Genomic DNA, 26,414 nt, shown 5'->3' on the forward strand with positions numbered 1-26,414 from the left:
TTAGACACCTGGAAAGATCCGAACAATAATATAAGGTCTGGATCTTTCCAAGTGTGGGCCCTATGGGGAGTGACTCCTAGGATTGCGATCCTGGGGGTCAATCTCCACAGTAATCCCAGTTCTTTGGGCTCCTGGAGCCTGAAGGGGCAGGATGGCGCCCCTACCCTTCCATTCTAGCTCCCCATTTGCACCCTAAATTTACTTGAGGGGCCTGGCTGCATGCTCAGACCCCTCTGTTGAAAACTCCTGCCTCATCCCCCAGGCTTCTCAGATCTCCAGGCCCCTCAGGGGATAAATGGCATGCTGGGGGCTGGCTCCATGCCCTCCTGGGTCAATCTCTGGTTATCCCAGGAGGGCATATTGCCTCCCCTCACCCCTCGGGAAAGCCCTGGGTTTGGGGTCAGTGTGGGGACTAAATCCTGGGAGAAACTGGGATATAATATCCCAGTTCCAGGATCTAGCCATTTCTGGAAGGCCCCTTAGTCTATAGAGAAAACCATATCCTCCTCTTTCAACTCAGTTTGCAGTGCTGAGGAAGAAGTGGGAAAATGAGTGGAGGAGAGGAGCTTGGACAATTCAAAACAGAAAAAAAGTGGGATGACAAAGGATAATAGCAATGGGTGAGTGAAGCTTTTAAAAAAAGTTTATACTATGCTGATTTTGCCTGTGTGCTAGGAACCTGAAGAAATAAACAAGCTATTTGATGCTTATATGCACTCTTGGACCCTATGGAATAAGGAAGTATGTTTTATCCCGATACCAAATATGAAAACTAGTAATGAACAGCTATGTCACAGTGTTCCTGGAACTATGGCAGTGTGCCTCGCTTCATAGACTACCCACTCACTCTCATATCATTAAGCACCATAGACCAGTGGTTCTCAACCTGTGGGTCTCCAGATGTTTTGGCCTTCAACTCCCAGAAATCCTAACAGCTGGTAAACTGGCTGGGATTTCTGGGAGTTGTAGGCCAAAATACCTGGGGACCCACAGATTAAGAACCACTGCCATAGACTTTTTTTTATATAAGTCCTGTACTAATACAGTTTGACCCTCATTCTACAGGAAATATGTTTCAGGACTTCGCATGGATCTCCCAAGATGCATGTAATAGGGTTCCTCATTGAACAAACAACTTTTAGCAGAAGCATACCTGTAGGATTCTTTGAGAATATTTATTTAAACATTGCTAGGTCATCCAGCACAACCCTATAGTTAACTTCTGATGGACTCATACCATAGATTCTCCGGGAGGACCTACAAAATGCCTAGACATGTTTTCAGGCACAAGTAAATGAAATAATGGGTCCTGGTTCTGCAGCTACAAGAGTCATACTGTAGCCTCTTTTAGATAGAATTGCAAAGCACACTAAATGAGACTCTTCATAACTTTATAGCAGACAGAAAAACTTTAAAAGTTATTTTTTTTTAGAAAAAAATACTTAAAATTACAATTTCAATGCTCCAAAAGTAATTTGCTATCATTATATTTGCAGGTTTTATTTTTTTTTAAAGCAAATGTTTTCTTCACTTCTAAAAGAATGGGCAGAATAGTTAACTATTAATAGTGCTATTAACTATGACTGCATGCCAATTGTCATAAAAGAGTACTTCAAAGCATTTCCATTACTTGTATTGTGTTTGTCTATAAAACAAGCTGGGAAGTTTCAGTCACTACCCAGAATCACTCAATGCCACCTGTCCCCCATCTCCTCTCTCTCTCTTTCCCCTTTTCTCCTAGTGACTGTGGTGGCATTTCCTGAATGACAATGGGCCCCTAAAAAGAACGGTTGAACAAAGAGATCAAGAAGCTGTAACTCCAAGAAAGTTTTTTTAAAGGGCACAAGCTCTCTACTTGTGCTTGGACACACTCACATATCCTCCACCAAACATCTCTCCAGCAATAGCCCTTAAAACCAGTTCGGCCACAAAACAGGCGGACTATTTACTGCTTTCATAAACAAAACCCAAGCTCTTGTCCTTTGCCAGCTCACTGCTGAGTGAGATAAGCAGACCTCCTACTGCTGAATTATGATCTTGCTTTCAGGCGTATGCCCCCAGGATCTATGGCAATCCCTCCAACAGCTTGAAAAATTGAAGTGCTTTAAAAGAAGAAGAGCTTGTCAGGGCTGTGACTGACAGGAGACAAAACGTTCCTGTTGCTCACATTTGAAGGGAGGACATTCCGTTTGGGTTTCAGGAAAGCCTTTTACTGAATGGGTTTTTTTTTTGTAAGCAGTTATGTGGTAAGTAGCTATGGATAAAACAGAGGTAACCATTTATTCATTGCCAGTTTAATTACAGGAAAAGTCCCCTCACTGCACACATAAAAACTTTTTGTTAAAAAAGGAGCATGCGCCAAAATGCAGCATTATCATATATTGAAGGCAATTTTAATTTATAGCAGCAACATTGCTGAGCTGTTGGCAGTCCCAAGGTGGTCTCTTTAAATGTTGTGTTCTTCTCCTCAAGCTATTCATAGACAACTTGGTTCAGAAAATGACAGCACAATATGGAAATTTAATTGGCTACTAAAAATATAGGTTACTGAACTTTCTTAAATCACATTCAAGGCTCAGTGATTTGTGCCAATTTATACAGCATCATTGCATGTTGCTACATTATGCTTCTTGTCATTTTCTTGTTGAAATGCTCTTCTGAATTTTCTTAAAAGGACACCCTGGATTATGACATGGACTACAACTTTAGGTATTAAAGAATACCAGGTGCTGCAGGCTATATTTCAGAGGAAGGCAATGACAATCCATATCTGAATTACCATTGCAAAAATAAACTTTACAAATTTCACAGCATTGCCATAGGTCAACAACCATCATGAAGGTCTACATTACTCTACTCTACTCTACTCTACTGCAATGTAATGTAATGTACTATACTATACTATACTCATGCCTTAGACTCCTCACACCTCCACAGATGTTTCAGATCGGTTAAAATTAGTTCTAAAATGATATAGTATAGAGAGATATTCCAGAAATAATGGTGCTACAGCAGGATCAACCTATCGCAAACACATTTTCTGTGGTGTGTAGTGGAAGTGGGTGATCTTGCTCAAGGGAAACAAACACAACAATAACAACATTGTAGTTGACTATGGACCTTATCCAATGAGTAGGAGAGAAGTGGGGAAACAGGGGAAAGCATCTTTAAGAGTGGGGACACAGTTTGTGACACCAAGATTCATCCTCAGGGATGACCATCCTCTTCCAGCTTTCCTCAGGGATGACCATCCTCTTACAACATTTCCCCATCCTCTTCCAGCTTTCCTTTGCTTCCTGCCACTATCTTCAATCAGGAGTCGGGGAACACCTGTCTCCTGAAAGTGAACTCCTCTGACCTTCTTTGCATGCTGGTGAGATAAAGTGGCTGTGCATCATGGGAAGACCTCTGTGGGACTCAGTTACTCCAGCATAAGAGCACTTTACTTCTAAAGAAAAAAGAAATAAGATTCTTAGAGAGACAGAAAAGTAGATGTGTGGATTGCAAAGTTGGAACTCAGCTAGAGGTAAAATGGGGCAGGGAAACTGGATTGGACAAATCAATATCTCTACAACAGCTCATATAATTTGCTGTTGTTATTTGTCATCAAGTTGATTTTGACTGAGACCTATGAGAAAGAGACCTCCAGGAGCCTAGGTCATCAAGTGCACTGTTCAAATCTTTCAGTCTCAGAGCCATGGCTTCTTTGAATGAATCCATCTTCTTTTCCAACTGCCTTCCACTTTACAAATCATCCTTGTCTTTTTGCAGCGAGTCATGCCATCTCATCATATGTCTGTAGAACATCAGCCTCAGTTTAATCATCTTCATTTTATTGGCTCCATGACTTATTTGTTTCTTTAGCAGTTCACTGTTTTTGTAGAAGTCCTCCCACCACCACATTTGAAATGAATGGGTTTTCTTCCTGTCAGTTTTCTTCATTGTTGAGCTTTCACACTCATATACACAATTAGCACTAGCAGTCTAGATAGATTAAAAAGCATAATTGAAAAACATCTCTCTCAGTGGATGGAGCTGGACATTTCCCTGGAAACTGGCTGGAAAAACAGTCCAAAATCAACAAAGGCAAACATAGCACACATTTACTCTCATGTTCTGATGGCTTTCCCCTTGTCTTCCCATCTGTAAGCATGGCTCAGTTTCTTGACAGGAAAATGGCTATAGGCAGCAGCATTTGCCAACTCTCTCCACACCACAGGAAGACTCCCAAGTTCCTTCATCCCTCCTCCACTTTATAATGGAGAACAAAAGCCAGGTGGAGCATGAAAAGTTAGTGCCCATAGTCAACAACATTGCACATAGAAGGCATCAGCCAGAATTAAATAAGCAAAAATAATAGGTGTATATGTGGGTTTTGAATTCAGAATGCACCAGATGTGCCAAAATCATCTTGGAGTAAGAGACTGTCACTAACAAATGGAAAAGACTGGGAAGTATCATGGGGATATGTTTCAACCTTAATAATAAAAGGCATCAATAAAAAATAAAGCAAATGAAGACTGCTAAATTATGACCCAATTGGTCACTTTGGTTGAGTTGAAAGTAAGGTCTACTGATCTGGATTTGTGATTTACGTTTATGTATATCTACATATAGGGATCTAAGTCTTTATATTCTCTGAGTGATCATGCTGAAAGTTAAAGGAGCTCTTCACATGGTCCAGGGGGACCATGACATTGTACTGGCAGCTGCTAGCAAAAGGGAAGGTGCAAGAGGTGCCTTGTGGCGCCCATCACACCCTCCCTCCTTCCCCCATCACATGGTGGGGAAGGGACAGGATGTGTTGGCACCCTGTTCCCATCAGATAGGAGAAAGGGTGGCATAGTTCATCAACACCCTTTCCCCCATCATTTGGGGAAAAGGGGAGGAAAGTGTGAATAGCTCCACTGGAGTTACTCAAAACACTCTTTCCTCCCCATAGTGGAAGAGAAACCTTCTTCCCATGCTTTTCCTCCACTTTGCGAGGAATGTGGGCAGGGGCTGCCAACCGTCATCTGATGGCACTCTGCAGTCCCCATCCAGGCTTGTGGGGGAAAAAGCAGCAAAACGGGGCTATTTAGCCCCATGTGAAGAGGTCTATAGTATCTCTCTCTCTGGAGTTGGAAAAATGCAATTGTTAAACTATCCATACAGATCACCACACCAATAAGATATTCTTATATTTTCCACTATCACAATATGATTGTGAACATCAAGTATGCAGAATACTCTGCTGATTATAGGAGAATTCAGTAAATTCTAAGTTGGGTCAAGTATAACTGGCTTCTTTAGATCCTTAGAAAGGTCCCCAGTAATGTTGAAAATCTTTGGTCCATAAAATTCTACTGATAATGGTCATCTGCCTGAGACACATTGAGTAGGGTAGCAGAGGTGCAAAAGAATCTCAGTCATTTTTCCCTAAGAGACTTTTAGTTCCCTTCTACAATGGCTTATTTGTTTTTCAGTACAGTATATGTTTATAAGGAACTCTGCATATTCAAAAGGAATTAACAGCTGTCTCTTCCAGCACACCCCCAGCAAGTTGTTCTCCTACTGGACTTCTGCTCCAGTCAATCACTCCAGTCTCTTGAGTCAGCAAAACTTATCACACAGGCCTTCATTCATGAAGGAAGATATGGTGCAACCTGTTGTGTATTTTATTCACAGCACCAAGATTTCACGGGGAAGGAAAAACTAAGTCATTGTAGGGAAAGTGATAGCAACAGACCATTGATGGAAACGGAAACAGGTGCTTAATAAACTGACATTTGGATCAAGTACCATAAGAGATATCATTTTGATAACCAGACCTGGGTTATAAAGAGCAATATGAAAGGTCAAGATAAATAGTTGCCAAAATTCAAGTTAATGTCTTTTTTACTCTCTGTGAATTTTGGAGTGCTTTGGCATGCCCTGAATGGTAGGATTGGATCTGGTTTGTTGGCACAATCTTTAATAAAAGCCCTTTCAGGTCTGTCCTGATTTTATTAAGTATTGATCTCACATAAAACATGTTTCTTTGAATTAAATTGTTATCACCACCATCCTCACATGTCTGGCATCTTTTTTCAATCTGAATTGATCATTAATCCCTTCATAGTCCCAATATATTCATAATATTTGTAACGCTATGTTGGTGTGGTGTTTTTTCACAAACTGAAAACATCTTCCCATTGATGTGCAGAATTTTGTAGAGATTCTCTCTCCCACACAAAGTAATACTTTTTCAACAACACAGATGGTGCTGATCAAACCCCTTCAATTGATTCTTCATATAAAATCTGATGTGAAAAGTGAGCATTCATGCCTGCTTTCTTTTTTAAACTTTCCTCCAGAGCAGTTTTGACCATTCACTTCCATGTTACTCTTACATTCTATTCAGCACTTATAAATACAAATGTGTTGTCGTAGAATGGAAATATTTGCCTGGGATGGTGCCAAGAAGATGTCTCAAATTAATACAGATGAAGACAATGCTGTTTTCCTTTGGTCTTAAGAAATCAAGTGTAGTTAGGGTGTGTTTTCTTTTCTTTTTTAAAAATAAGTCTTTCAGTAGCTTCCCTTGATCCATTAAACTTAAAATAGATTAATCTCAAGGGAGAGTCAGCTTCCCAGACATGGCAATTACAGTGAAGGATAGCAAGGCAAAGACATCCATTTAATGCAAACCTGCAGACCAGTAAAGCTAACTGCATGATAATTCTACCTTTCATCCTGTCTACATTGAAACCTGCATTACATGCTGCCAGAGTTTTCAATACTGATACCTTCATTTCAGGTTAGAAAAGGGCAAAAAGAACATACATTTTTTTACAGGCACAGTTCATGAAGATAAAAAAATCTCAGATATTTTAAATGAAAGACAGCAGGAATGTCACCTGAAGAGCAGGGGCTGGTTTCCTGCTCTCTGTACTATTTGTTAGGATTGTTTTTTTTAAAAAAATGAGAAAACTGGAGGTAAATGAAACAGCAACATAGGTGGCAGATGCTGGGAGAATAAGAGTGGGGTGTTAAATTACAAAGTCATGTGTATTGTCCAGCCTGCCTTTTATCCCAATAAAGCTGTCCACCTTGTTATCCTTAGGCGTAGTAGATTGTGATTGCTTTTCTGGTCAACTTCTATATGTAGAATGAAGGACAAAACAAGAGATACCATTTTATCCTTATATATTTTGCTGCCATTGACCTGCCCTGGGCCAATCTTTTTTGTCAACTCCTATTTATTTATTTATTTATTTATTATATTTATATAATGCCTTTCTCACCCCTGGGGTGGGGTGGGGATTGAAGATGGTTTGCAATATACTCATGGCAAAAATTCAATGCCAACATACACGTGGACAGAAAAAATAATAACTAAGCACTAATATATATCCATAAATTAAATCATTAAAACCATTAAACATGAGACATAAACAACATTTAAGCATTTAACCAGCATTAAAAACATTCCAGTTTTTGTTGTTTATTCGTTCAGTTGTTTCCAACTCTTTGTAACCTCAGGTACCACCCCACAGCAGAGCTCCCTGTCAATTATCGCCACCCCCAGCTTCTTCAAGGTCAAGCCAATTACTTCAAGGATAACATCCATCTGTCTTTCCCTTCATCGGCCCCTCTTCCTTTTTCTTTCCATTTTTCCCTGCATCATTGTCTTCTCCAAGCTTTCCTGTCTTCTCATTATCTGGCTGAAGAGCTTCATCTTTGCCTCTAATATCCTTTCCTCCAGTGAGCAGTTGGGCATTATTTCCTGAAGTATGGACTGGTTTGATTGTCTTGCGATCTAAGGCACTCTCAGAATTTCCCTCCAGCACCACAGTACAAAACTGTCTATCTGCCTTTGCTCAGCCTTCCTTATGGTCCAGCTCTTGCACCGTAGTATAAATATTAAAATCGCATAATCCAAAAATTGTACACTGTAGTCATTCCAAATCTATTCAAGTAATCACACTATACCAGAAGATTAGCCCTGTCCCTTTCTCTGCTATAAAACTTTTGCTTCCTTAACATGGGCAAGTGGCCAAGACAGATCACATTATACTCCATTTTCCCAGATTACTAGTTTACTGTTAGACACAGACATGGCTTCCTAACTAACTACCCCAATGTACTTTCCAACATGTTTGAATGTATGGGCTGTATGCTTCTGGGATTCCTGCTTTTCTATTGCATGCACTGTCAAGTCAATTGAAATGGCAGTCAAATCTCCTTTACTGGCAATAGTAGCACAAATCTCACTACCTCAGAGGACAGAAGATTACTTCAGAGGCACAGGGTGAGCTCCATTCTCCAAAGAAGGGTAGTGGCTCAGGGTTCATCTGCTCTGTAGAATTAATGCAGTTTGGTAACACTAACTGCCATGGCTCAATGCTATGGATTCATGAAAGTTATAACATTTTTAGCCTTCTCTAGCATATAGTGCTGGTACCTCACCAAACTAAAAATCCCAAGATTCTATAGCACTGAACCATGGCAGTTGAAGTTATATCAAGCTGCCTTAATTCCACAGTGTGGATGTATCATCAGAGTCTCAGGAGGACTGGTGGAGTGGGACTCTTTCTACTGCTGCTATCACCACCCTGCCTTTTCTACCAGCTGAGACACCTGCTCTATTTTGCCTCATCAGGTTGGCCCTGATAAAATCAATATTTTTCAACAATTTTAGACACGAACTCAAACTTGCTTGTAGTCACTTTTCATTTATTGCTATTGATAATCATCTTACTGCTATATATATTCTTCATATTTGTCTTTTTCTTTGTGCATATTGTATTGTCTCTCCCCCGTCCCCCTTCTTATCTTATAAAAAGAAATTGAAGAGAAAATGTTGGTGGTTCTCCTTGTGAGATTCACCTTAGGTCAGGACAAGACTGAATTGTGGGTCATGACCTGCCAGCTGAAGACCAATGCTGTAGAGAAATGAAGCGACTTTAATTGCAACATTAGTGCGGAGGAGTGTATTAATATGCAAAACATGTCCGCATCTTCACAGCCTTTAAGCTGTGGGGTTAATTGGAAACAGCACAAGAAAGCTCCAAATATAAGCAATTTCAGAGGGATCTATGTAATATTATAAAACAGTATTTTGTCTGACCAATTTTTATGGTGCATCACAATTAATCAGGGGTTGTCTACAAGTATTCTAAGGAAATGCTCAAGAGCAAATTCAAATAGATAGGAAATACTAGCCTGGCTTTAATCATAGCACCAAAAGACTAAAAGTTCAAATTCCACCCACCAGAAATTTATTTATAAGATTTAATATTTATATTAGGGGCTGATAAAATGGGAATGGGGGCATTATCTACCCGGTAGATCTTGGAGGGATGTATCCTTGCCTGAAGTGCCCCCACACCTAATTTTTTTGCTTCCAATTGCTCTCAGAGTTCTCTAGGGTTCAGGACCATTTTTGCCACTTTTCCTAGTTTTCACATTTTACAGAATCAGACCACATATCCCATCCAGTCCAGCCCTCTTCCATGCAGGAACACACAATCAAATCACTCCCAACTGAGGGCCATCCAGCCTCTGTTTAAATTTTTTTAGAGAAAGAGACTCCACCACACTCTTAGGCAGCATATTCCACTGCTGAAGAGCTCTTACCAGCAGGAAGTTCTTTAACAACAACAACAACAACAACTTTATTTTTATACCCCGCCACCATCTCCACGAAGGGTCTTGGGGCAGCTTACAAGGGGACAGGCCCAATAAAATACAGATTAAAAACACACAATAAAATAGACAAAATAAAGTCAACTGCAACATCAGAGAAACATTAGAATCACATTACACATTTTAAAAACAGTATCATAGCTGAGAGAATAAGTGCTGAGTGTGGAGGGCCTAATCAAATGTACAACTGAACATCCAGGTTTTTAACTTCTTGCAGAAAGTGGAAAGGGTAGGGGCCAATCCGATCTCTTTGGGTAGCGAGTTTTAGAGCTAAAGGACCACCACTGAGAAGGCCCTCTCTCTCATTCCCACCAGCTATGCTTCAGACGGTGGTGGAAGTGAGAGCAGACCCTCCCCAGATGATCTTAAAGTATGTGCTGGTTCATAGAGGAAGATGCGATCTTAAAGATAGGCAGGTCCTAAACCATTTAGGACTTTGTAGGTAATCACTTACACCTTGAATTGGGACTGGAAACTTATTGGGAGCCAGTTGAGCTATTTAAACAGAGGGGTCAACCTCTCCCTGTAGCCACCTCCTGTTATTAACCTGGCCACTGATCTCTGCACCAATTGCAGTTTCTGGGCTGTCTTCAAAGGCAGCCCAATGTAGAGTCCATTGCAGTAATCCAACCTGGAGATACCTGCACTCTGAGGTACCTGCGCCCATACCTTCACGAGGTATGGGTGCAGCTGGTGCACAAGCTTTAATTGTGCAAAGGCCCTCCCAGCCACCACCAACACCTAAGCATCAAGTGTCAATGCGGAGTCCAGAAGGACCCCTAAACTGTGGAACTATGTCCTCAGGAGGAGTGTAACCCCGTCAAGCACAGGTAGCCACCCTATATCCCGATTGGTCAGACGACTGACCTAGAGGACCTCTGTTTTGTCAGTATTCAGCTTCAGTTTATTAGCCCTCATCCAGCCCATCACATCAGCCAGACACTGGTCAAGGATCTAGGGGGCTTCTTTGCAGTTAGGTGGAAAAGAGTAGTAGAGTTGAGTGTCATCTGCATAGAGATGGCACCGAACTCCAAAACTTCGGATTTAACATCTAGCAGTTTCATGTAGATGTTAAATATCATAGGGGAAAGAATAGAATCTTGCAGGACCGCACAGGTCAATGGCTAGGGGTCCAAGAAGGTACCCCCCTCCCCAGCTTCACTAACTGGGTATGACCCTCCAGGGAAGGAATGGAGCCATTGTAAGGCAATGCCCCCAAAGCCCATTCCTGAGAGTCAACCGAGGATACCATGGTTGATGGTTTTGAAAGCCTCTGAGAGATCTAAGAGAACCAACAAAGACATACTCCCCCTGTCCAATTCTCTGGACAGGGAGAAGGCATCCAAAGCTGTCTCTGTACCGTGACCAGGCCTAAAGTCAGACTGAGATGGTTCTAGATAGTCGGTATCGTCCAAGAATCCCTGGAGCTGAGTCGCAATCACCTGCTCCAAAACATTGCCCAAGAAGGGAAGATCCCATCTCGAAGCTTAAGATCATCTGGGGAGGCCCTGCTCTCGACTCCGCCACTATCACAAGTGAGGTTGGCGGGGACGAGAAGCAGGGCCTTCTCAGTGGTGGCCCCTCACCTGTGGAACACACTCTCCGGGGAGATAAGATCAGCGACTTCCCTTTTGACGCTCAGGAAAAAATTGAAGACCTGGATTTGGGACCAAGTCTTTGGTCATTCTGGCAGCTAAAGGATCTGATGATAAATAAGGACAGATGGAATGGAATGGACATACGGACTCTGAACACTGAGCATGAGATTGTTTTGCTATTTTTACTATGTATTGATGTTTTTAATTTGTTAACTGTTGAATTGCTTTCTGTATTATTTGTTAGTTAACTCAGGCATCTAAGAGTAATTGAAATAAATAAATAAATAAATAAGATTTGAGATTGGCCAGTAGTTGTTCAAAACAGATGGGCCAAGGGCAGCCTTTTCCAGGATTAGTTTTACTATTGCCTGTTTAAGGCAAGTTGGCATTTTACTTTGACTCAAAGAGGTATTTATGATCCTCATAAACCACTTGGTCAAACCCTCTTTCTAATATTTAAGTTGAGTCTCTTTTCTTGTTCTTTGGGTCCTAGTAATGGATGGCAGAAAACAAGCTTGCCCTCCACTCAATATGACATTCTTTCAGATATTTAAACATGGTCATTATGTCCACTCTTAATCTTCTCTTTTCCAAGTTAAACATACCCAGCTTCCTAAGCTGCTCCTCATAGGGCTTTGCTTCCATTTTGTTCTCCTCTGGACACATTCCAGCTTGTCAATATCCTTCTTGAATTGTGGTGTCCAGAACTGCAAACAGTATTCTGGGTAAAGTCAGATTAAAGCAGAATTGAGTGGCACCATTATTCTCCTCGATATACCTTTTTTTTTTTTATGCAGTCTAGAATTGCATTGACCTCTTTTCTTGCCCCATCATACGACTGATACTTGTTCAGCTTGTGGTCTACTAAGGCTCCTAAATCCTTTTCATGTGTACTGATTTCAAGAAATATGTGTTTTATTTTTTTTCTGCCTACATTTCTGCCTGTTGAATTTAATTTTCTTTAGATTTGGCCCAACTTCCTTATCTGTTGAGCTTCTTTTGGATTCTGATCCTGTCTTCTTGGATTTTAGCTATCCCTCCCAATTTGGTGTCATCTGCAATTTCAGTAAGTATGCTTTCTACTCCCCCATCGAGGTCATTATAAAAGAAAGTGACCCAGGGGCCAGAAAAACATGGGCCATGCTTTGCCTACCCTTGATTTATATGGTGTTTTCTAATGTGGCTCAAGCCCTTTTAAATGTGATAGCAAAGCAGATCATTTCAAAGCTGAATTGGGTCCAATTATGTATAACATAGGGGGGTTAAATGGCTGAGAACTTTTATTTATTTGTCTTCTTTCCACATCAAATATGCTTTTGAATCTCTCAGTTTCAAAAGTCATTTCCCATGCAGAAAAAGCAGCTGATGTTTTAAGAAATACAAAACAAATACCTCCTTAGGCAAGGGAAACTAATTCTCTGTGGCTTTTTGAGCTGGTGGCTTAATTTTTTCTTTTTGATAAAAGTAGCTATCAATTGTCTACCAGTAAATGCAAATGTAATACATGCACCCTGTCTGAAAAGAAACAAAGGAAAATTCTGCAGCAAGGAATCTCAAATTCTACAATATACATATATTATACAATGGAGAATTAAAGGAAAATTCTGCAACATCACATTCTGCAAAGTAAATAAATTATAAATATTTATTAAATCCTTTATCTCTACCTTCTGATTTTTCCTAGCCAACTCAAAATATACTCTGAGTCTGCATGCATTATGCAGACAAGATGGTGTAATGGTTCAATCTTTGGATCCCCCGCCGAAGACCAAGGTTTAAATTCCTACTTGGTCATAGAAACCCATTTGGGTAGTCTTGAATGAGTCGCAGTTTCTCTGCCTCAGTCTCAGATGATGGTTAAGGGCAAGCTTCCTCTGAAGAAAACTTGCCAAGAATTCTCCATGATAGCTTTGCCTCAGGTCACCATAAGCCAGGAATGCCTTGAAGGAAACCACAAACAATGTGGCTGATATTTTCAGTGGAATGGGGCAGAACTTTGAAAGTTATTTTTAACAAGAATGAATGTAAAGGCATGTTGAAGCCATGCATAGCAAAGTAGTAGTGGGATAATACCCTGATTAGCAGAGCATCATCCTACATTTTCAAGTATAGACTACTTTAGTATGCATTCACTCTTTTTAAAAGTACTATTCTTTTCCATAATCCCCTGCCATTCATAACATGTGTGCCCTGAAGTGTGGTCATATACCCAAGTACTTTTCTCATTGGTTGTGTTCAGACTTCAGAAATACTGGTAGTCATGGCTGGGAAAAGGAAGAAGCTACCAGAACATTATAGATGTAGGAAGACACACTATCAATAGGACAAGGGAAGTGATGACTGATAGTTATGGAAGTGATAACTTTGATTGATTATGTATTCCTGCATGGCAGGGAGTTGGACTGGATGGTTATTGTAGTCTCTTCCAACTCTATGATTCAATCATCATATGATTCTTGCCCAATAACATAAATCAGCATTAATTGGACACATACTTCTGATTATGGGTCAAAGGAATTGTGACAGTGAAGGACATGAGTAAGGGGGATAAAAAGAAAAGCTCCCAGGGGATGAAGAAAAGGCAAAAGTTGGAGCCAAAGAGAAGAAAGATGGAGACAAAACCAGTCAGACAGTGAGGCACACCCATCAATTTGGCCACATTTATGGCCATATTTTCTATATACAGTAGAGTCTCACTTATCCAACCTTCACTCATCTAACGTTCTGTATTAACCAATGCAGTTTGCCTCCCGCCCAGATCCACAGCAATGTTTTCAATACATTGTGATGTTTTGGTGCTAAATTTGTAAATACAGTAATTACTACACAATGTTACCATGTATTGAACTGTTTTTTATTTTGATTTTTTTTAGAAAATGATGTTTTGGTGCTTAATTTGTAAAATCATAATGTAATTTGACATTTAATAGGATTTTCCTCAATCTCTCCTTATTATCCAATATTTTCGCTTGTCCAATGTTTTGTCAACCTGTTTATGTTGGATAAGTGAGACTCTACTCTCTCTCTCTAGCAACTATCTATGAGTAATCCTTTCAAAACTATATGTGAAGTAGCTGTAAACAAGATGCCGGTCAACAATTGAACTCATGGATTGAAGAAGATACATTTATCATTTTTGTGGGGGGGGGGGGGCACCCACAATTCTGTTAACGATAATCAGAGTCTGATATTCAATAAACAAATGCCAGAAGATGAACAACCCGGGTTGGAATATTTTCATTCTCGTCCTGGCTTTTTCTCTTCTTCAAGCCATTTGTTTAATGACATATTTATAATGCTGCACAGCACACTCCATTGTGCATTTTATATTTAACATATTTCTTTCATTCAGAGCCACTTAATATCATTTTCCAAATCTTTCCAACCTATCTTCTTCCCCAGCCTGTATCTTCTCAATCTTTGAACCATAATAGTTTTCTCACACCTCTGTTGTTTAATCAGAAACTGTCTGGCTGAGGCAGTAGTATTGCTTGAAAGCTCTTTAATCATTGTATTGAATTAATGCAATTACACGGCTGATGCATTAGAATTCTCACCTCTGGTCTCTATATTTACAGCTCCTTTTGAGCCTTTTGTAGCCTTTTTATTCCACCATCCCAAAGGCTGGATTTCCATACTCCAAATGCTTATCTGTTTGTAAAGCATTGCAGAACAGGACAGCAACCACAAAGATGTTTGCAATAGGATGATAAATCGCCCCTCAGCAAATGAAGTAAATAGTGTCTTATTTCCTTAACTCAGTAGAACAGATTTCATTAAAATTGAATCAGGTTATGTATATAGGCAGAAACATTGACCGTATTAGTGCAGACTGTACACCTCCATTTTGAAGCCTAGCTGTCTGGCAGCACTTGCCTAAAGGATGTCGAAGGAAGCATATCCTCCTTATCCTTTAATCTCGTCTCTTGTCTTTCTAGTGTCAATCTAGTGTTTGGCATGGGACTTTTTTTAGTATGAGATATTATTTCAGTCATTTATATATTTATGTAAATTAAATTGTCCCTGCTGGGGGAGGCTAGGCTGCCTTAGCTCCTTCACTGTTGTCCTTCTGCCAGCAACCTTCGGCGTATAAACTCATCTGCTGTTGAAGAAGACATAACTTGTTGGAGGCATTTTATTGTTGCAATTTTATTTTTGTTTTTAATTTTTAAGTAACCTTAAATGAAACTAATTGTTTTGTATTGTTATAAGCTTTGGGGGATTAGATTCTCCATATTCCTTGCTTATCCTAATAATGTCTTGATAGAATTGTTTAAACCCATCCATTGTTTTTGTTCTTTTGTTTCCGATCTATAGCAACTGTCTACACTGCCATATTATACACTTTGAAATTGCATTCATAATAATAGTAATAATAATAGTAATAATACTTTATTTATATCCCACTACCATCTCCCCAAGGGACTCGGTGCGGCTTACATGAGGCTGAGCTCACAATACATCAATAATAAAAGCAATAACAAACAGCCATACAAAACAGTTAAAATAAATCTCATAAACAAAAAAAAGCAATAAACATTGACAATAGCACAACAAACGTTTAAAAACCTATAACTGGGCCAAATGTAATAATTAAAATTTTAAAAATAATGCTGGGTATGAACAGATAAAATATAACTGGGATAGAATTTTCAGAGAGGTATAAGGGCACGCGGGCAATCCTAAGTCAGTAATAAAGTGCATTTGGAGGACATATTGCCGAGAGTTTCCTTATTCTGGGAAGGCACACTGGAACTACCATGTTTTCAAACTCCTCCTAAAGACTGCCAGAGTTGGGGCATGCCTGATGTCCTTGGGACCTGTGACTTCAGGGGGGAGTGTAACCCTGTCCAACACAGGTTGCCACCCTATACCCTGATCCAGTTTATGTTCGACCAGGAGGACCTCTGTTTTGTCAGGATTGATCTTCAGCTTGTTCCTCCTCATCAAGACAGCCACAGCGGCCAGGCACTTGTCGAGCACCCGAGGTGCTTCCTTGGAATCAGGTGGAAAAGAGTAGTAGAGTTGCGTGTCATCTGCATAGAGATGGCACCCAACTCCAAAACTCCGGATGACCTCTCCCAGCAGTTTCATGTAGATGTTGAAAAGCATGGGGGACAGAATGGAACCTTGTGGGACCCCACAGGTCAAAGGCCAGGGGTCCGAGCAGGTGTCACCCAGCTTCACTATCTGGGAACTACCCACCAGGAAAGACCGGAGCCACGACAAAGCCATGCCTCCAAGGCCCATCCCGGAGAGTCATCCCAGAAGGATACCATGATCATTGCTATCAAAAGCCGCTGAGATGTCCAAGAGAACCAACAGGATCACACTCCCCCTGTCCACCTCCCTGCGGAGGTCATCCACCAAGGCAACCAAAGCCGTCTCTGTGCCGTGACCAGGCCTGAAGCCAGACTGTGATTGGTCCAGATAGTTGATATCATCCAGGAGACCCTGGAGCTGAGAGGCAACCACCCGCTCCAACACTTTGCCCAAAAAAGGGAGGTTGGAGATTGGTCTGCTCAAGAACGTGGAGTTATAGGGCCACTGTAGATTTTTATATAATGAGTCCATGCTGACCATGTAATGCAGTTTCAAACTGATTGTGTGGATGGCAATCCTATCATTGTGTTATCTTGGTAAGGTTTGTTTAGAGGCAGATTTATATTGCATTCTTGTATGATTGAGAGAGTGTGACTTGCCCAAAGTCACTCAATAAATTATCACAATGAAGATGAATGTAGACACTCACAGATGCCTTTTGCCTTTGACCAAGGAACAAACTCAGTCATTTGTCTTTTGCAGAGTTTATAGAAAAGAACACATATACTTACAGAGTCCAGTTGTTCTGTTTGAGCCACAAGCCTTGTGGAACTCCAAACTCCTTCCTCCTAGCACACTACCCTTCTCCAACAACCCACACAAGGAGTAGTACTTTTGTTCCTTTATTCCCCTAGCAGCTGCCCCACCCTGGCTGCAAACACACAATGTTAGCCAGGTGGTTTTGCTCTCACTCCTTGCTGCCCTGATCCATGCACCACTTACTGCTTGTTGCTTAAGAAATGAACTCTAACATAAATTTCCACAGCTGAATGGAGATTTAAACCCTTGTGCTCTGGAGTTCTAGCATTCATGTACACTTTAGAATTAATGCAGTTCAACACCACTTTAAATGCCATGTCTCAATATTAAAGATTTTGAGGTTTGGAGTTTGGTGAGACACTAGCACTGTTTGAAAGAGCCCTTCCACACAACCATATAACCCAGAATATCAAGGCAGATAATCCACAATACCTGCTTTGTGGGTTATCTAAGTCCACACTGCCATATAATTCAGTTCAATTTGGATTTTATACAGGTGTGTGGAAGGGACCTAAATGTCTTGTAAAATGAACCATCATAGTTAAAGTGGTGTTAAACTACATTAATGCTACAGTGTAGATGTGTCTTTAGTCAAACATTGCAACATTACACCATGCTGGGTCTAAACCCATGCACACTGCCTATCATTTTGTTTCTTGACTTCAAAAGAAGTGAGATTCGATATCTTTGAAGTTTAAAGTGATAGAACAAGGTGATTCTGACATTTAGTACTATAACTGTAAGAGCCTAGAAAGCCTAAAAACACCAGATCCTGCCTGATCTTAAAAGCTAAGCAGGATCAGTCCGTGGATGGGAGACTGCCAAAAAATATCATATATTATAGGCTTAACCACCTGTGAGTGTTACTTACCAAAGAAAACCCTATGGAATTCATGGGGTCGCCATAAGTCAAGAGGCAATTTGAAGGCACATACACACATATATTGTAAGGAATAATTTCTTTAATGCATTGAGAAATTCTCCTATGCATGCTCCATGGAAATGAATTACACCACTTCAAATGCATGGTAGTGGTATTACACTGTTTCCCATACACTTCAGTGGGATATGTGCAAGATAACTTTCTGTCAAATACATGTCAGTTTGACTGTTATGGCAAAGTTTACAGTTATTTTGAAAGACTCCTTTCTTCTGATGGTTGGAGTCTTCCTTTGCCAGAAGAACTCCTACTACTGATGGAAGAAATCACTCCACTGTTGGAAGCAATTTGTTAGACAAATTGATAACATGTTGTTGTCATTGGTCAATTCATACTCTTTCTTTTGTATTGTTACCATTTATGGAAATATGGTCCATAAATTATTTCCATTTATGGAAATAACTCCTCGAATAACAAAAGGAGGTTAAGACAGATGTGGCACAGTCAATATTGGCTGTGGTGTACACTAACTTTTTCCATGCCAATATAAAATACAGTACAAATAGGTTTGCCCAATTTTTGTAATTACAAACTCTGTTTGCTCGTACTCAACAGGAGGATACAAACAATGAAAAGGCACAAACTGAAAGCAACAAAACAGTCCCCTCATAGCACCTACAGATCTGAAAAGCTAGTCTCTGTCTACAATATATGGGCAAATAATTTTGAGCAGAGTAATACTTTTACAGTCTTGTTTTGTGCTTCTCAACATGGATTCAAGAATATAAATTATTTTTCCCCCTTCTTGTTACCAGAAGTGTTTCTCAAAACCAATTTGTCTGGTACCTTTCCGATGCTTCACACATGCTACTTTGCCAGATCTGCAATGTCAAGTTCCATAACATTCAGTGGAATTTGATTGTCTTTTGCTCAGCAATATGTCATATGGCCCTGCCTGTTCCCCACTGTCATGTAATCCTTCACTACCTTCTGGTATGCTGCCCCATTTATATGACCCACCCAAATTCAGACTCCCTCCCTCATTAAACTGGCCAAATGCAGGAAAAGGTCAAGATGCCAAATTACTATTAAAAATCCACTGTGGGAACCAAAAGTGACAGGTGAACTATGTCAGCTAACAAAGACCATTCTGTACTGGAGTTACTCTGATTCTTTTTTCAACTAGTTCTGCAGTGTTTCAGTATTTTTTAAAGGAAAAGATCATGCTCTTTTATTAATAAAAGTCCACTTGTTTCAAACAATGCCATATGTGAAATAGGATCCAATGCTTTTGACTTTTTAAAAGCAACTTTTATTTTTCTTTACTTTCTTTACTTTCTTTTTATAATCAACAACCATAACATGGAGGAAAATGTATACACTGAAAGCTCTTTAACGACATTGGCTCCTGTCCGAATGACAAGATTTGTGTGCACAGAACTCTTCCTGAGATGGCTCTCCTTTGGACAGCAGAAATCAGATAATAGCGTTTTTCAAGGAACTAATGAAAATCTACTGAGGGCTTACAGAGATTGGTAGCTTCAAACCTAATCTCTGGATCAAGCATCAGGAGGGGTATTTCCCCATCTGCAGATCTGAGAATGTTGTCTGCCTTGCTTTACATAGGAGAAAATGGGAGAAAGGGAATAAATATGAAGTCACAGCAATAGTATTTGTTAGGAGATCAGTATTTGGAAGTGAATACCTGAGCATGCTTTAGAATGGGGCATGGCATCATGTGTATGATGGATAGAGAGCATATGAGTCTCTTGATCTTGTTAGGTTGTATGCTGATCCTGTTTAGACCCCATCTCAGATCCCATTTTATAGCTTGGCAAATATAAATATGTTTAAACACTTGTTTCAGGTAGTCTGACTTTTATGATTGCATAGTAACCACTTGTCTATATCTCTTTAGGTATTAATAAACAAGGCATAGTTACAATAAAGATTGTGTGATTAATTTAAGTTTAAGATATAGGCAATACTCAGCTCTTTACCTCTCTCTGTCATATCAACACTTTGTTATCATTATGAAGTATCATTAAAACTACAGCTTCAGGTATTGAATATATCAATAATAATAATAATAATAATAATAGTAATAATAATAATAATTTATCGAGTCATCAGCAACCAGTCATTTGTATTACATTTCTAACAGAACAAAGCAAACAAACAGACAAGATACAAAAATACAAAATACAGAATACAAAATTTATGAGTTTGGTAGTTGATTAAATGTCCTTTGACCAGTATCTGTGCATGTGGCAGGGCTCAGGTTGCATTGCAGCAGGTGGTCAGTGGTTTGCTCCTCTCTACACTCACATGTCGTGGATTCCATTTTGTAGCCCCATTTCTGAAGGTTGGCTCTGCATCTTGTGGTGCCAGAGTGCAGTCTGTTCAGCGCCTTCCAAGTTACCCAGTCCTCTATGTGCCCAGGGGGGAGTCTCTCATCTGGTATCAGCCATTGGTTGAGGTTCTGGGTTTGACCCTGCCACTTTTGGACTCTCGCTTGCTGAGGTGTTCCAGCGAGTGTCTCTGTAGATCTTAGAAAACTATTTCTAGATTTAAGTCGTTGACGTGCTGGCTGATACCCAAACAGGGGATGAGCTGGAGATGTCTCTGCCTTGGTCCTTTCACTATTGGCTGCTACTTCCCGGCGGATGTCAGGTGGTGCAATGCCAGCTAAGCAGTGTAATTTCTCCAGTGGTGTAGGGCGCAGACACCCCGTGATAATGCGGCATGTCTCATTAAGAGCCACATCCACTGTTTTAGTGTGGTGAGATGTGTTCCACACTGGGCATGCATACTCAGCAGCAGAGTAGCACAGCGCAAGGGCAGATGTCTTCACTGTATCTGGTTGTGATCCCCCAGTTGTGCCAGTCAGCTTTCGTATGATATTGTTTCTAGCACCCACTTTTTGCTTGATGTTCAGGCAGTGCTTCTTGTAGGTAAGAGCACGGTCCAGAGTGACTCCCAGGTATTTGGGTGCGCTGCAATGCTCCAGTGGGATTCCTTCCCAGGTGATCTTCAGAGCTCGGGATGCTTGTCTGTTCTTGAGATGAAAGGCACATGTCTGTGTTTTAGATGGGTTGGGGATCAGCTGGTTTTCCCTGTAATAGGCAGTAAGAGCATCTAGAGCTTCAGAAAGCTTCTGTTCTACCATCTCAAAGCTCCCTGCTTGAGCAGTAATGGCACGATCATCAGCATAGATGAAACTCTCTGTCCCTTCTGGCAGTGGCTGGTCATTTGTGTAGATGTTGAACATGGATGGAGCAAGCATGCTTCCCTGAGCAGGCCGTTCTTCTGTTTCCACCATCTGCCATAATAATAATAACAACCTTTATGTATACCCCACCTCCATCTCCCCAGAGGGGACTCAAAATACATTTCTCAGATTTATACGCAATGGTTAGAATCCTATTGGTTAGTTAAGTATGTTTATAGGATACGTAAGGACCCAATCCCCATTTATCAGATAGCAGCCACTGCGATGGGTTTTTTTTGGGAAGCAGTTGGCTGATGGCTCACTCCCCATGCCCCCCCCCCAAAAAAAAAAACCCTCTGTAGGAGTGATCTCCAGCACAATGGGGAATTGTGACAGGGAAACTGCTTTTGTCTGTCACACTGGAGCAGAGCTTTCCAAATTGTGTGTTGTGGCTCGTTAGTGTGTTGGCTGCAATGTGTAGGCATGTCGCAGGAACATAACGCAAAACCTTTGAGTATATGTGAAATAAGAAATAAATCATACATTATTGAAATATAAATGAAAGGTTTTCATGAGATACGTTGTGCTCTCATAGGTTTTATTATTACAATTTATGTATGTGTCCCTCCATATCACCATTAAGCGGTTCGTTTAACCTGCAGCAAAACTGAATTACTGTGTTGCAAAATAATGAATTTCTAAAAAGTGTGTTATCAACATGAAATGTTTGGAAAGCTCTGGACTAGAGATTACTCCCAATAGTTGATGGAAATGTTATTTAGCTGCTTTCTGAATGTCAGGTCATAGATCATAGCAGCTGCTTACAAGTTTTTGGGGACTGGTAGGGACTGGGATGAGGATAAAGTGTAGCATGACAAATCCTGTGCTTATCTATTCATAATTCTCAACACGGTTCCAGGCAGTCTCTGTCATCTTACCATTCCCAACTACTCTCTTCCAACATTAGCTCCTATCATTTTAATTGTCTTCTTCAAAACATGTCCCTGCTAGACTCTCAGACTCATCCAATCATGCCAAAGAGTGCCTCCTTACTCTCACTGTTTTCATCCCATCCATGTCCTTTCCATCCACACCTGCCAATCACTTTTCATGCACATTTCTGGCAAAACTTTTCCATACTATGTACAGGCTATAATTTATTTTAACACCACTCCCATTAGTGCTAGCCAACACAGCCAACAGTTAAGGATTTGAGAAAATGGAGCCCAACAGCATACTCACTCCTATACAGAAATGTGTAAGAAGATATTGACTTTACTGCAAACTGGATGATGGCTCATAATTGCTTGTGGTGACAAAGACATGGTTAGATTTCAAAGTGAACAGCATAGTGTGCTCAGTTTAAGAAATGCTGAAGTTCTAGTGGAAGAGATGGTAGTTCAGTGGCAGAGCAAATACTCTACACACAGAATATTGTAGGTTAAGTGCTCAGCTTATTCTTTTCAAGCAGTCATGGGTGGAAGTGAGCAATTCTTGAGATCCCAGCAAGATTTTAACAATGGGCAAATGATATGACCTGGCATATAAGAGTATGCAGAATTATCTTAAAATAAAAATATATGTTTATCTGTGTCTGTCTGTTTATCAATAATCTATCTGCTCATGGAAGGGTGCTTTTAAATACAGGATTATTCAGTCTTCTGAGCTCCCACATCACCCAACTTTCAATCCAAAATGGTACATTATGAAGTAGGTTTACCACTTCAGTTAGAATGGGGCCTGAATTCTGTTTGTCGTATATAAGGAGACAAATTCGGTTTTCTGTCTGTCACCTAGGCAACTAAAAACCTGCTCTCCTGGAATCCCCACTTTAAATGTTAATCAGACTTGTTGCCAGGTGGAAAAGTGTCAAGAAAGGAGATCTGTCTTTCGAGATAATTTGAACCAACCCTCTCCATTAGCATGAGAGCTGGAAATCTGAATGAATGAATTTGCCTGATCAGCTTTTCCAAGATCTGACAGCAGATCACATTGAATCTCATTGATTGTTCTGGGATGTCCAATCCTGATGTGTTTAATTTTTTTAAGAGAGAAAGAAAAGACAGGTATCTTCTTTCTCCATTCTTTTGAAATTCTGATTAAAGAATGTGGAAAGAAGATCACAACATGTACACAAAATTATAATCATAGTGCAGATATACATGATTTAACGGTCCTAGTTACATCCTAAGACAGGTGTCATTCTTTGCTACTTTTCTTCTTGAAGGAAGAAATCGTCCTCCTGTGGCAAGAAAATCTTGAAAACTATACATGTGAAATTTGGGATTTATTATGCACAAAATTAATGGGTAGGGTTTTTTTTTTTTGCAGGATAACGTTGTTGGTTTTTTTGCAGGAGGCAACATCTTCTACACAGAAAGAAATATTTTTGTACAAAGCGCTTTCCAGCGATTGCTCTCTTGACTGCTAAGAGAATACTACCACTGTATTAAATAGAAACCTGCAATTTAATGACAAAAGATTTAACAAAGTATGCAAAATTCAAGGGAGTGATATAACAATGCAACTTACAAGTGACTAATATTCGAATATTTGCTTTGCTTTTATTGAAATGTATGACTTTTTATTTCTTCTTCCTTTTCGCAATAATGCTAAAATATAAGACGTAATTGAGAATGTCATAATGTATTATTTAATTTGCATAACATTTATTGAAAGAAACAGAGGAACCTAAACATCTTGTTTCAACTTAACATATGTGGATGAACATTAGTGGGACATAGTATTCCTTGGGGCACTGCTATACATAAGTAGCATTCTCTCTCTTTGTATGTGTAGATAGATTGATACACCCCCACACGCACACATATATACGTAATTCTCATCCATTATGCTCATAAAGATTATGTGTCTATTTAGATAAGAACTATTATCATTATTATGACCCTTTTGAGAATTTCTCTGGAACTTCATCTTACCAGCAGAGTCTGGGTATTTGTCAGTTAGGAACCGCATTATTGTCACCAAAGTTGTTATAAAACAGCCAAGGTTAAAGGAGACTGAATCTCATCGGTCTGGCCTTTGTACCTCGAGGGCTGGTTTTCTAGTATCTCAGGCTTCTATCCACCCATTCAGGGGCATATCTTCAATAGCTTCCTCCAATGTAAACAATTAATTTCAACCAATCAGCTATGTGATCTCACTGGTCTTCATTCAGTGACTCATCTTAAGACCATTACTGTCTGACTAACTGCCATCATATAAATGCGGTGCATTTCCTTGGATTCATTTAGGTCAATCACTGGTTTACATTTTCTTTCAGACTTATCATTTTGTTTTGAGTTCGTTTGGCTTCATGCCTGGGACTGGCCTGTGCCTAAGCTGTTCACATCATGCTGTCTAGCAGACATTCCTGCTTTGTACTTTAACAGACACACTTAGTTTAGTACCATTCAGGCTTTAGGGGTTCAGGTTTTGCAAAACAGAACACCAAATGAGTGCACATCTGTTACAATGTATTTGTGGATGTTTGTGCCAGCCTGTGTCCAAATGCTCTGTGATGTATATATGTATGTGATGCAAATATATAGTTTAATTTTATATGAGCTAACCTTCTCAGGAACCCCAAAGAGCAGAAATAAACATGTTACTGACTGAGTGCCCACTTGGCATGAGAGCAGAGATTACTCTTCATCTACAAGTTCCTTTTTAACTAGAAGAGCACCTTTGTACCCAGTTCTCCCATAGTCAAGGCTGGTCTTAATATTCTGAATTAATTGAAGCCATCTCTGTCAAACTGGAACAATTGGAAACTTTCTTCTGAGTATTTCAGGAACTCGGCTAATCTGGAGACCAGGTCCAAATAATAATGAACAAGACATTGAAATGAGTGGAATTTATGGCAGTCATAATTAACTCAGCTTGCACTGATTTCTAAATATGAAACCAGGGCAAAACTTTTGATTCCTTTTCATGAGATATGTACTGTTTAAAGAAGACACAAAAAACAGACCGGGGGGGGGGGGGATATTTTTTGGACTGCAAGTTCCAGAATCCTAGGGGTCACTTTGGCTGGACATTTGTGAAATATTTTCAAGTCATAGATGGCTGGATCTCTGGATATGGGTGGCGGATGGTATTTTAAATTTATGAATCTGGAAATGCATAAGACCATAAGAGCTGGCCATTTGAATCAGAAGTTCATTGTGCCAGTTCTGTGTGCAATGATTGGTAGGAAGCTACTGCAGACAGTTCTGTGAAAATAATTTATCCCTCCATTGTGGACTAGCATTGTACGAAAAGCCATTATTTTTAGGATTGCACTGAATAGTACTTGCTTGAAGCTACTTGGAGCTGGTAACATCAGTGGGATAATAAATAATTTTTGAAGCATGGCTTTTCAAATTACTGACACTTTGGACACTGTTTGAAGGCATGAACTGTGAACTTCAAAGGCTTGGGATTTCAGTATGAAATTTAGTACATACATTCAGAATATAATTTGGTATTAAATGCTTTAATAGTAAATCTGCTCGCTTCACCCATATCCACTTTTTAAAGTGGGAGAAAGCCTCAATATTAATTGGAGCACAATATTTATTCCAGTGATTAACCTATATACATTTCCACAAAATCATTCTACACTTAATATTCATGATTTTTCTCCCAAACCAGTGGGAACTATGGAAAATACCAAAATTAATGCAACACAATGCATAAAATAAAATAAATTCCTTCTTGAAAACTGGGGGCTAGTCTACACATTCTGTTTGAAACCATATTTTCTTGTTCTGAATTGACCCAGCAGTGATCCTATTAATGCCACATATCTCACACATATTGTGGTGAAATTGTGTTTGTGTGTTCCTGCATGGCAGGGGTTTGGACTGGATGGCCCTTGTGGTCTCTTCCAAAGCTATAATTCAATGATAACAGGACACATACTTCCTTCCATCAAACTGATCTTAATGTTAGGAAGTGTTCCACATTTCCAATCCATTACATTATTCGTGATCACACATCTGTGTAGCCTTAACCTTTTTTCTGCCATGCATGTGAATATACATATTTTCTGTTAAGCAGGGGTGCCCTGATATATGTATATGAAAGTATCTGCACATACACAAATTCTTTTTTTTTTTTTGGAGAAACACTTCATGTTGGGAATGTTCACCTCCCAGCAACCAGTTTCATCTACAATTAACTAACATCCCCCCTCCCCAAGATGCAGATA

The sequence above is a fragment of the Anolis sagrei genome, chromosome 3 (assembly GCF_037176765.1).
Source record: "Anolis sagrei isolate rAnoSag1 chromosome 3, rAnoSag1.mat, whole genome shotgun sequence".
In the NCBI taxonomy this organism is placed as follows: Eukaryota; Metazoa; Chordata; class Lepidosauria; order Squamata; family Dactyloidae; genus Anolis; species Anolis sagrei.